This window comes from Schistocerca serialis, chromosome 7, assembly GCF_023864345.2.
Source record: "Schistocerca serialis cubense isolate TAMUIC-IGC-003099 chromosome 7, iqSchSeri2.2, whole genome shotgun sequence".
In the NCBI taxonomy this organism is placed as follows: Eukaryota; Metazoa; Arthropoda; class Insecta; order Orthoptera; family Acrididae; genus Schistocerca; species Schistocerca serialis.
In genome coordinates this window covers 35,769,084-35,782,830 of record NC_064644.1, presented here as the reverse complement: position 1 = coordinate 35,782,830, position 13,747 = coordinate 35,769,084, and the positions used below count along the sequence as shown (strand labels likewise).

Genomic DNA, 13,747 nt, shown 5'->3' with positions numbered 1-13,747 from the left:
CGTGGGGTCAGCACACCGCTCTCCCGGTCGTGACGATGGTATTCTTGACCGAAGCCGCTACTATTCGGTCGACTAGCTCCTCAATTGGCATCACGAGGCTGAGTGCACCCCGAAAAATGGCAACAGCGCATGGCGGCCCGGATGGTCACCTATCCAAGTGCAGACCACGCCCGACAGCGCTTAACTTCGGTGGTCTCACGGGAACCGGTGTAACCACTGCGGCAAGCCGTTGCCCAATTAAAACCAAGCGCATCTTAATATGTTACCATCTTAAGTATTTTTTATCTGCTACCGAGCAGGAAAAGGACACCTGAGTAGCCGTTAGATCACTTTTTTGGCTTCGACTGTTAGTTGCTAGATGCAATTGTTATGAAATCAGATAGAACCGCGGCGCCCGCAGTTTGACGACGACCTATGACCAATTAATCAGTCACGGACCCTTTAAGTTCAGTGTAACGTCCTTTCAAACTGTAACTACACACTAATCTGCAAGTTCAAATAGGTCCGAAATGCGAAAGTGTGAAAAATTCAACGGACTGGACACGATCACTATTTCACAATGCTACTAAACAAGGAGAACTTTCTAGATTCTGGCATAAGAAATTGAGCCTTTGAATAAAACGGAAATAAAAAATCAAAATAAAATCCTAAGGTTGGTTTTAACACCTCCTACTTGTACATCCCGCAAACCACCGAACGGCGTGGGAGAGGGTACATTCCATTGCGCAAGCCGAGGCTTCTTCCCTTACATTGGCGTATGGATTAATGTAATTTTATCTTCGCGGTATCTACGAGAGCGATACAGCTAAGGCGTTAATATATTCCTGGAGTCCTCATTTAAGTCTGGTTCTTGAAACCCTGTAAGTAGGCCTTCACGAGACAGTTGGCGTGTGTCTACAACAATTTCTCTGTTCAGACTTTTCAGCATCTCCGCAACACCTTTTCGCAGGCCAAATAAACTTGCGAGCATACGTGTTGCCCCTGTGTGTGCATTCAGTACCCCCTGTTAGAACTATCTGGTAAGAGGCCGCACTCATTTGAAAAATATTCTATGTTGTTTTGTTGTGGTCTTCAGTCCTGAGACTGGTTTGATGCAGCTCTCCATGCTAATCTATCCAGTGCAAGTTCCATCTCCCAGTCGCCAAAAAGTATTCGTAAGCAATCTCCTTCGTAAACTAATTAGATTTTCTCGTTATCCTAGCAATGAATCTACGTCTGCTATCTGCGTTACGTTCGACTGCATCTATGTGATCATTCCACTTCATTTCCCTATATATTGTGACTCTTAGGATATCACGTTTCTTCGTTACTCGATGTACACACTACTAACAGTTTTGAACACTTAAACCAGGATGCCAATCTCTGCATCTCTTCAAAGTCTTATTGACTAATTGTGGAACTGTTTTCAGGTAGTACATTATACATAACTGTACAGCTGAAAAATGTCTGAGGTTGCTACTGACATTGCCTGCAAACATCATTAATATACAACACGAATAGCAAGGGTCCCAACGCACTTTTCTGGGATACACCCGAAGTTACTTCTACATCCAAGATAACGTGTTGCCTCCTAATTGCCAAAAAATCCCCAATCCAGTCACAAATATCATTTCACAATCCAGCCACAAATGTCATTTCACACCCGTAGTTTATAAGTGTTGATGCGAAACTGAGTCAAGAGCTTTTCTGAAGTCAACGAAAGCTGCACCTACGTGATCCACGGGTTTCAGGATGTCACGGGCAGAATGCGAGAGTGGGATTCCGCATGATCAGTGTTTTTGAAACACTAGCTGATTTGCAAGGCGGAGGCCACTCCGAGATACTGCATCATCATGTGTGAACTCTGAGTATGTTCCAAGATTCTATGGTAGTTCGACGCCGATGACATTTTACTGCAATTTTGTGCACCACTTCTACTCTCCTCCTTGCGGACGGGTGTGACTCACGCTTCCTTCCAACTATTGTTATTGGGCACAGTTTCTTTTTCTTTTTTTGTTCGCTAGATCTACGGTATATTGTGGTTCAAAAGAGGAGATGGGTCAGTCACGAATTCTGTATAGAATCTCAAAAGGATTCCATCGGACCCTTAGGCCGTATTCAGTTGCAGCAGCTTCAGCTGTTTCTCAACTCGGTGACACCGAATATGGATGACTCATCTTTGCAGTGGTTCGAGAATTAAACCCTGTCAGTACCCCTGTTTCTTCTTCCTTTGAAGAGCAACTCTGCTTCGCTGGGCATGCTCCTATTGAAAGTGCTACGTCCTTGCCTTCCTCCGATTTCGAACTCACTCACCCAGCCAGTTACACAATTAACAGAGGAACAGAATAAAATTAAGCTATCATTAAAGAATTAAATGCAAATCGCGAAAAAAGATACAGCTTTGGTCTTGTTTTTTCACGACACATATTCGACTTATCACTACTTAACCTACTTAGGATCTGGGGAAACAACGTCAATATAGGCCACTACTGAAAAACCCGATAGTATTGCGTAGCCAAGTCACGAGCGGGCATCATTTTCGAAACTAGGGGAAATAGCTTCACAGAGCCATATTTGCATTCTAAATTATTGGTTAGATTTTATCCAGGCTGGATGCCCTTTCGACATGAGTTCAAGACTTTTTTGCCACGTGATATAAGTAAAAGGTAATTTGAGTTTAATCAAGCCGAAGAAACTTTTCAGTGATGAAATAAACTCCTAAGACTAGTATCCGATGACATAGCATCCACATACACATACACTGCAACCTATTGTTCACTGCATGACAGAGGGCTGTCTTCGTGGCAATGTTAGCGATTTAGTGTTTTTCTTTTTTTTTCGCGTATGGTGCAAGGAAAAATTAACTGTATGCCTTGTAACGTGCTCTTCGTTATTCTTGTGACCCTAGTCCGAGATATACGTTGCAAGCAGAACTGCCGCACAGTCTTCAGTCTTTGGATCCTGTTTGAGTAGGCCTACCTTCGTTAAGCATTCTTATGGGTTAGACCGATCTGTTACGAATCTACTAGCGTCTCTCTAATTTCGTGTGATGTCTTCTATCACGTCTGCTTGATAACAATTTCGAACGTTAGAGCAGTACCCTAGTAAAGGTCGCATCGCGTGTGCAGTTTCCTCCACACGAGAACCGCACGTTCCAAAAACCACCCAAATCCACAAGTTTCTCCATGATCAAGCACTACTAGCAATTTTACAGGTTCGCAGATATTTTTTACGGAGACGGAACGAGGGTTAGTTCCTCTAGTTGATGGTGAATGCCGGGATAGCTCCGCCATCCACTTGCCTCACAAAATGACCAACGAAGACAGAAAGAAACACACTGCACAACACAAAGGATCACTTTTTTGAAACCCCATACTTATTTCCCATTGCTACTTGTTAGTTTGAAATTTGGCTCCAAGGTGCCTACAACTTTCTTCTGTAACGATGCAAAACAGTGGCGCCCTGAGGAGTCACCCCCGGCGACGATTCGAACAGCAAGGCACAGGTAGATACGTGCTACGGAAAAGGCCAGAGCTCAGGAGTTCACGTGAGGTACAAGGTGGACGACTGATGTCACACTGGTGCCACATTTCACCACATTTCTGCCCAACACCGCAGTGGACGTGCCACACGATGGGGGAGGGGGGAGCTGAGGCAGCCCTCTTACCCACAATTCACCTCTTGAAACTTCCTGGCAGATTAAAACTGTGTGCCCGACCGAGACTCGAACTCGGGACCTTTGCCTTTCGCGGGCAAGTGCGCCACCATCTGAGCTACGGAAGCACGACTCACGCCCCGTCCCCACAGCTTTACTTCTGCCAGTACCTCGTCTCCTACCTTCCAAACTTTACAGAAGCTCTCCTGCGAGGAGAGACGTGGTACAGGCAGAAATAAAGCTGTACACTACTGCCGCGCGGGATTAGCCGAGCGGTCTGGGCGCAGCAGTCATGGACTGTGCGGCTGGTCCCGGCGGAGGTTCGAGTCCTCCCTCGGGCATGGGTGTGTGTGTTTGTCCTTAGGATAATTTAGGTTAAGTAGTGTGTAAGCTTAGGGACTTATGACATTAGCAGTTAAGTCCCATAAGATTTCACACACATTTGAACTGTACACTACAACGCTCTAATCAATACTGTCGCACGAATTGACAGCTGCAGTCCATAACAATAGGCGAGCAATAAAAGCAGCGAGCAAAAGAAGGAAGGGGCCGAGGGGTGCGTGTATCTCACAGCGCACGAATGTGTTTGAAGTAAACCACGTATTATCGTGGTCAAAAAATTCTACGCGACTCCACGTATAGGGTCTACAGAGTTTATAAAAAGACGGAACTTCTATGTCAAAAGGAACATAACCTATTGTGCATCTACGCAATGACTTAATGTTTCTGCTGGATTGGAAATGGATGTTCTATAATTACATGAGACTGTAGAACACTTGTGTTCAACGAGAAAATTTGGATCACGACACTTATCCGCTATATATGACCTCCTTTTGGAAAGATGATTTATGCTGAAACTTCCTGGCAGATTAAAACTGTGTGCCGGGCCGAGACTCGAAGTCGGGACCTTTGCCTTTCGCGGGCAAGTGCTCTACCATGTGAGCTACCCAAGCACGACTCACGCCCCGTCCTCACAGCTTTATTTCTGCCAGTACCACGTCTCTCCTCGCAGGAGAACTCCTGTAAAGTTTGGAAGGTAGGAGACGAGGTACTGGCAGAAGTAAAGCTGTGAGGACGGGGCGTGAGTCGTGCTCGGGTAGCTCACATGGCAGAGCGCTTGCCCGCGAAAGGCAAAGGTCCCGAGTTCGAGTCTCGGTCGGGCACACAGTTTTAATCTGCCAGGAAGTTTCATATCAGCGCACACTCCGCTGCAGAGTGAAAATCTCATTCTGAATTCACCTCTTCTTTTGACAGCTCCGCGATGGATGTCAGAACCGCGACGCCCAGCGTTGAACTTAAGCGGTTTTATTTTGTGTGGCCGAGGAAAACTTACCAGACAAACTAGCGGTCCGAATCGACACGAAAAAGCCTCAGGGGGTGGCATAAAGCGCGTCAGTTCCGCTTGAAACGCTCACCTTCAAACATTTTGCGATCGAAAAAAAAGGCAGTTCGCAGTGCAGTGAGCACCAGGACGACGTCGTCGTCGTCGTCAATCTCTGGCACTGCCGACACCTCACGGACGCTGCAACCCTCTTCTAAGGACGTCGTGGCCTAGCAACCGCACTGAAAGTACTCTCACCCCTCTGGAGCGCACCTCAGCGACTTCAGCTTTTGCCCTGGTGTACAGTGTGGAACCACAAGTTGGCCTACCCTGGGCCAACAAGGGGCTTCATGGATGCGACTAACAGTTCAATCGATTATATTTCTAACCTAGATATTGTTTGTTTGTGATATTGTAACTGTTTTGTGTGTTATGTACTTTTCGATTTTTCATACGTGATTTGTACTTGCCATACGCTAAATAAATAAATAAATACAAGTGACCGTTCGAAGCTGGACACACCTCCGTCCTGGCATGTCTACTGGCAGGCCACCAGGAGTCTCGTCACACGTTCTCTCTGTACAGGACATTTTTGAAGTGTTCAAAAAACGTGGGCGGGTGGCACTGAGGGTGTTGCAAAACTGGAGGATCTTTTTGAAACCCTTTTGAAGCTCGCTTAGTCCATCGAGTCGGTCATAGGGGTCGTAGACCAGCTTGGTCGTTGGCTCTCTCACAGCGTATGCTTCTGGAAAGTCCCATCCTTTTGTTGGATTCCCTTACGGTGTTTATTAAGTCCTTGGCTAAAGCCATAATATCCCTCATAGACGTAAGATGGCGGAGACTGTCTACAAGTGCCAAGTTCAAACTGTGAGCAGTGCAGTCACATAATGTGCTTTTGGTTGTATATCCAAAACTAACTTTTTTTAGTGCTTTGAACTTACCTCTCATATTCGAGGCACCATCAAAGCACTGTCCTCTTATGTTATCCATTGAAAAATCAAGACGAGCGAAAACGTCTTAAAATACTAAACAGAGTTTGTGATTCAGTGTTGAAGGTCTCGTATAAGCCAATAAAGTCTTCGTTGATGATTAAGGAATCATCTACAGTACAAATACAAAATGACACTTGTTCGTGAATCGAAGAATCACTTGTTTTGCCAACGATAATAGAAAAATGTTCTGTCTTCTTAATTGAAGCCAATACCTTTCTCAACACAGACTTTACTAGTAGATCAGTGATCTCGTTTTGAATATCGTGGGACGTCCACTTATACCCCGAACGCCCTAACCAATCTTTAAACTCAGGTATGTCATTCTTTCGGAGTTCCAACAATTGAAAAAAAATTGAGTTTACATCTTCGTACCCTCTAATTGCTAGTCCTTGTCAGCATAGAAATCGCACGGTAGTAAAAAACTGTCTCAAGAACTAAACGGTCTTTCTGCATATCACTAACTGTTCATTCAATTGGGAAGCCACACTTTGGTTTGCGACAGAAGTTAGTTTCCCAACAACTTTATTCTTAAACGTATTTGCATCGAGACAGAATTTCTCCAGACCCTTTTGTCAGTTAGAAAACCCTACGGAAGTAAATGTACCATTTTTTTGAAGAAAATTGTAATAGATTTTTAGTATCTGCCTCTTTGCAGGTCTTGAAAAAAAACTTTTTCGGTAGATGCTCCATATTCTAGCCATGTATATTTGATCAAGCAAGACTTCCCTTACCAGATTGTCCAGGTTTCGGCTGTGAACGGTTCTCACCTGAAGAAGACAAAGCAACTAATGACAATAATTGTTGGAGGTTGACTAGCAGTATCATCAACTTCCAAGCGCGCCTTTCTGGTAACAAGTTTATCCATTGCAAACTTAATTCAGAATACTCTAACAGACTAAAGTAAACGAATAAAATATAGTCATAAAATAGGCCACTAGACACTAAAGTCTGAACACTACACACCTCTGCAGCATGCACTGAATGAAACTATGTATACTGAATGACTGCGACAGCGGTGTGGTCTTTATATACCCGCGGCGTCGTAATGATTCGAAGCGCCAAGGCGACGCACGAATTTTTGAGGGGGCTCGGGCCCCCTCAGGCCCCATGGAGTCGGCGCCTGTGGCTCTGAGCACTATGGGACTTAACATCTGAGGTCAACAGACCCCTAGAACTTAGAACTACTTAAACCTAATTAACCTAAGGACATCACACACATCCATGCCCGAGGCAGGATTCGAACCTGCGACCGTAGCGGTCGCGCGGTTCCAGTCTGAAGCGCCTAGAACCGCTCGGTCACACCGGCCGGCACGGCGCCTGTGTATACATCATCCAAGAGAAGGCAGCTAAAAACAGAGAAAAGGTTAAGAAAGACACCATACAGAAACGGAGGTCCAAAACTAAAAATTAAATGACCTTCGCCATACGACTTTGGCGGATAAAAAAGTAAAACGGTCGACAGCTCCCGCGTCATTTGCTAAAACGGCCGATAATTCAGACGGCAAAACCAAGAAGGAACGTAAACGGTTGATAACTGGGCATTCAGTTAGGAAATGACGGACAGTTAAAACTTGGGAGCAATGTGTACAAAGTGGTGGGGTAGCGCCACTTATCAAACGACGACGCAGTGCCCAATACGCAACCTCGTTAAAATTAGCTCCCCCTGGTGGGAGTGCCGGGAGGAGGTCGTCCAAGCCGCTGGGAGACGCTTAATAAGCCGGAGCTTATTCCCGTGAAAGGAGAGAGTGGCGGTACGCCACATAACGTGAAAAAATAATATTGAAGAATTTCGCAAACTTAACAAAACTGACGTCTTAACGAAATAAATATTATCGCAGAAAAATCGAAAAGACTATGTAATCAACTAATATGATCTCTGATTGTTATTGTAATCTCTGTTCCTTCTGATAAAGGATCAGACATTTCCCTTTTGTTTCTTGATTGTGTAAGAAGCCAATTTCTGACGAGGCACTAAAGCGCGTAAGTTTCATGTAATTTTCAGACTAAATACAATCAAATATTACTTAAAAGTGTCGCTAATGTTTTACTGTAACAACTATATTCATGAAGTGATACATATTTACGATTTATGCAAATTTTATAGGGGAAACGCCATTGTTCTACATGATAACGGCCTAGAGTAGTAATAAATATTTTAATATTTGCTAATTTTGACAAATAATTAAAAATAAATGTAAATGTAGGAGATTTCTCTTGATTAGTGGTTCTTTTTTTGAAGCAGTAATAGTAGTCAGTTTTTCTAGTATTGAACCTTATTCATTTAACGTGATTTCAGTAAATTTTTTTAATCGCCACTTAACGGACATTGCGGAATTTCCTCAGCATTGCCTTTACACAAAAGTAAAAAGAACAATTAACAAAAGTAAACTGCAGCCGTATATCTGGAATATTGTGTGTTGGTGGTGACTTTTGATATAAAAACAGCTTGTCGGGTAAACTAACTGTGAAAAGTACCATGGCGTAAATAATTTTCCAGTTGTGGAGCAGGCAGAATAATACTATCTCCAACTTTACATAACCAACAAATACCATCAATACATACATAAAAAAACCACCACAAAGTGCATTGGCGATGACAAAGGGACGCCACCTCTGGACAGACGGCAACACAGAGTTCAACGGAGGGAATACAGGCACTAGCGGGCTGAGGTACGAGGACTGCAGCCTTGACAGCAGCGTCAGCAGCCTCTTACCCTGGCAGACCGACATGACCAGAAACCCACATAAACATCACAGTGGCTCCACCAAAAGTGAGCAAGTGACAGTTTTCCTGGACCCACTACACTAAGGGATGGGCAGTGTACAGCGCACATAACATTTTGAAGGGCGCTGAGTGAGTCTGAGCAGAAGACACAATCGAAAAGTCTGTGCCGCCGTATGTACTCCGAGATCTGATACAGGGCGAAGATCTCGGCTGTAAATACTGAGCAGTGGGCCGGAAGCCGATATCGAAAGACACGGGTGCCAATGACGAAGACACACCCGACCCCCCGGTCAGTCCGAGTGCTATCAGTGTACATGAAGGTATTATCGCGAAGTTCACATGGAAGTTCGAAGTCCAGGAAATGTGCCGTCTGCCCATATTCAGTTGTACGTATTAAGCAGAAAGTGCTTTCCCACAAGAGAAAGATGCTGCAACATCTGAATGTGGACAGCATATGGCCCTGGGGCGGAGGATAGGGACGAACTGAGAGCATGATCTAGCTCCCTCATAGTAAAGACGGCATTGTAGCACTCTCGATTCTGAGAAGAGAAGGGTATCGCCCGAGCCTCCTCCGCTAGTTTCCGATGGTGGAAGGCAGGGTGATAGTGTGAAGAGCGCGAAACTTCCGCAAAATGGCTGCCCAAGGTGTTGGAGATAGCAAAAGGTTCCACAATAGCATTGTCTGCTACTGTTCAAATGGTTCTGAGCACTATGGGACTTAACATCTATGGTCATCAGTCCCCTAGAACTTAGAACTACTTAAACCTAACTAACCTAAAGACATCACACACATCCATGCCCGGGGCAGGATTCGAACCTGCGACCGTAGCAGTCGCGCGGTTCCGAACTGAGCGCCTAGAACCGCTAGATCACCGCGGCCGGCTGCTACTGTCAGGCCGGAAATTGGCGAATGGATCTTGGTCCCAGAGAGCTATTGGAAATTGGCCCACACGACAGAGGAAGGGTTGGAACTGTTAAAAGAATTAGCGAATGAAATCCACCTAGCTTTTTGCTATGCGGAAGAACGCGGTGACACTTTAGTTAAAAACGCGGAGAGCACGTCTCCGTGCGCGAATTGCATCGTGGCATGCCTCAGCCCACTAAGGGACTGGGACACGTCGTGATAAAGAGGAAGTGCAAGGAATGGAACGTTCTGCAGCATTAAGGATAACGTTTGTGAGATATTCCACCTGGTCTTCATAACTGGGGAAATTTTGTTCTTCGAAGGTCGCCAGGGAGGAGTAAAGCCGCCACTCAGCCTTAGTAAGCCGCCATTTGGGTGTGCCACAGGTGGGGTAGGGGTCAACAAATGGATAACAAAGGGTTGGTTGATTGCTCGGGCAGGCGCCGGAAAGAACGGACCACCCAAGGCGATGGGCAAGCTGGACAGTGCAGAAGGATAAATCTAAACAGGAATAGGTGTGCAAGGAGTTGGAAAGGAAAGTGGTTGCTCCAGTGTTAAAGCAGAAGAGGTTGAGTTGATCAAGAAGATCAGCCAAGAGGGAACCTCTGACAGGTTCTGGGAGAACCCCAAAGGGAATGATGCACATTAAAGTCGCCAAGTAGCAGAAAAGGGAGAGATAGCAGCCCAATAAGCTGAAGGAAGTCTGCCCTGGTGATATCGAATGTTGGAGGGATATAAATGGTACAGAGGGAAAAAAAAATCAGGCGGGAAAGAAAAAGTTGGTCGGTTGTTTGAGGTGTAAGGGACCAAACAGCGAGGTCATCAGTCCCTTGTTTCAAATATACTCCATTCTGCTAACGAGACATCTCAGAAAAGTCAGAACAATAAAACGGAAAAAGGGAAAAACGTAAAAGGGCAGTCACGTTGTCATTGGTAAAAACAAATGAGGGAAGTTGGCAAGAGAAACGAACCCAACACTATGCTGAAGCAGCATAGGCAAGACCACCTGTGACTTAAAAGGTACAACTGCTATAATGCAGAAAGTACGTATGGGAATAGAAAGACTAGCCAAGCCTTAAAAAGAAGGGGTAAAAACAGAGTAAAAGGGGAAGAAAAGAGGATTCCAGTCAGGGAGGTGAATCGGGAATCTCTGAACACTGCCTACAGTGGGAGAAACCCGAACACTCACCGCCCTGCCCCAACACCAGAGAGAGATTAAAAACTTTAAAACTGAGAATAAAAACCACTCTCCCGGAGGAAACCGAGAACCAGAGAGACCATCCGCGAATCGTCAGCCAACATCAAAGGTAAAGTGTGGGGGAGTCTGTACTTAACACGCAGAGCTAAAAGAAGGGGGCATTCAACCAAAATGTGGGCCACTGACTGGAAGGCTCCACAACCACAAAGCGGGGGTGGCTCATCACGCAAAAGAAAACCATGGGTCAGCCTGGTATGGCCAATGCGGAGACGACACAGTGTAGTCGAGTCCTTTCGGGAGAGGCGAAAGGAAGAACGCCATGGGCCTGGTGTCACCTTAATTGCACGAAGTTTATTAGACAGTGGAGTAGCCTCCCAAGAATTGGCCCATGACTGTGCGAAGTGGGATTTGATGTGAAGCCGTAAATCCGCTGCAGGAGGGGTTACGGAAAACGGGGGGTAAGTAACTGCTCCCCCAGCCAAACGATCAGCGAGCTCATTACCCGGGATTCCCACATGGCCAGGGACCCAAAGGAAGTCAATAGAACAAGCAGCACGGTGAATATCAGCGAGATGGTCATGGATGGCAGAGACCAATGGATGGCGCGAAAAACACCGGTCAATAGCAAGAAGGCCACTCATCGAGTCCGTACATAACAGAACGTGATTGTGTTGGGATTGTTTAATAAAGGTAAGGGCCCGGGAAATTGCCATCAATTCCGCAGTAAACACCCCACATGTAGGTGGCAGCAGATGATTTTCCGTTCCAACAGAGGACGTGAAGGCATACCCAGCATGATCAGCAGATTTAGAGCCATCAGTGTAAAAAACAACAGCATCCCGAAACTCCCATAAAATTTGGCGGAAAAAGGTACGGAACACCACCGGCGGTATGGAATCTTTCGATCCCCAGCGGAGATCCATCCGAATTCGAGGCCGAGGAACTAACCAAGGAGGGGTGGAGGGGAGGGAGCGAGGAAGACAGGACAAAGAAGGAAGCTGAAAATGACGGTAAAGAGACGCAAGGCGCAGTCCAACCGGTAAACCCGCCCGAGGGCGGGAGTCGGGTGGGCGACGTCCATGGTCTGGGAACAGGATAGAATAGGAAGGGTGAGTGGGAGAAGAACGGATAGTGAGGGCATAAGACACCAGAAGCTGGGACCGCCGAACAGAAAGGGGGGGGGGGGGATCCCAGCTTCAACCAGGAGACTATCAACAGGACTAGTAGGGAAGGCACCGGTGGCCAAACGGATACCACGATGGTGGACTGGATCCAGCACGTGCAGTGTGGAAGGAGCAGCTGAACCATAAACTTGACAACCATAGTCCAAACGAGACAGAACGAGAGCACGATAAAGACGGAGGAGGAGGGAACGGTCCGCACCCCAAGAGGAGTGGGCAAGGAAGCGAAGGACATTGAGTTTACGGAAACATCCTACCTTCAGGAGTCTGATATGGGGCAGCCAAGTGAGCTTGTTGTCGAAAAGAAGACCCAGGAAACGAAACTGTGGGACCACAGGCAATCGTTGTGCGTCGAGATAGAGCTCTGGATCAGGGTGGACCGTAGTACGGCGACAGAAGTGGACCACCCGCGGTTTTAAAGGAGAGAATTGAAACCCGTGTGAGTGGGTCCATGCAGAGGCACGCCGTATAGCCACCTGGAGCTGCCGTTCTGCAGATGCCATCGAGGAGGAACTAACCCAAATGCAGAAATCATCCACATACAGGGCAGGAGCGACCAAGGGACCGACAGAGGCCACAAGTCCATCGATAGCAATGAGGAAAAGAAGGACACTCAAGACAGAACCCTGTGGGATGCCCGTCTCCTGGGTCCGTGGAGAACTAAAAGCAGTACCAACTCGAACTCTGAATGACCGATGGAGCAGGAACTGGCGGATAAAAATCGGGAGTGGGCCCCGAAGACCCCACTGATGAAGGGTAAGTAAGATGTGATGGCGCCAGGCCGTGTCATAGGCCTTGCGAAGGTCAAAAAACACTGCAACCAAATGGCGGCGCTGGGAAAAGCCTGCCGAACTGCGGATTCCAAGCGAAGTAAATGATCGATTGGAGATCGTCCCTCTCGAAAGCCACACTGGTAAGGGGACAACAGATCCCGAGATTCGAGGACCCAAGTGAGCCGACGGGCTACCATCTGTTCAAGTAACTTACAAACAACATTGGTCAAACTAATTGGCCGATAGCTGTCAACAGATAGGGGGTTCTTACCAGGCTTAAGGACAGGAACCACAATGCTATCCCTCCACTGATAAGGGAAGTCACCCTGGAGCCAGATACGGTTAAACACCCGAAGAAGATGTTGCCGTTGTGGAGCACTGAGATGTTGAAGCAGTTGGTTATGAATGGAATCTGGGCCAGGGGCCGTATCATGAGAAGACGATAGAGCAGAAAGAAATTCCCATTCAGTAAAAGGGTCGTTGTAAGATTCTGGCTCACAAGTGGTGAAACATAAGGTGAGAGCTTCAGCCTGCTGTTTTTGATGAAGGAAAGCAGCTGGATAGGAGGCTGACGCTGATGCCGCTGCAAAATGGGTCGCAAGATGTTCTGCGAGAACTAATGGGTCCGTACAAATGCCATCTGGGAGGTGAAGGCCTGGGAGGGTGGACTGCCGATGGCAACCTTGGAGAGAGCGAAGTGTAGCCCATACCCGTGACAGAGGGACAGTGGAACCAAGGGAAGAAACGAATCGTTCCCAACATATCCGCTTGCTCTGTTTGATTAAATAACGGGCTTTAGCGCGAAGGCGTTTAAAGGTAGTAAGGCTGGCTACGGATGGGTGCCTCTTGAAGTGTTGCAAAGCTCGACGGCGATCACGGATGGCAATGGCAATGGCCGTACTCCACCACGGGACTTGCCGGCGACGGAATGGTCCAGATGAGCGCGGGACAGCAAGGTTAGCAGCGCGAACAATCGCGTCAGACACGTCACGTAGGACGTCATCAATACAACCCGACAA

At 46.8% G+C, this 13,747-nt stretch overlaps 1 protein-coding gene across 3 annotated transcripts in view; it reads right to left on the bottom strand.

Annotated features, from left to right (window-relative positions):
- The window catches only part of LOC126412364 (serine/threonine-protein phosphatase 6 regulatory ankyrin repeat subunit C-like), a 122,733-nt gene that overhangs the window by 56,179 nt on the left and 52,807 nt on the right, over positions 1–13,747 (bottom strand). The gene's annotated exons all lie outside the window — the stretch shown is intronic.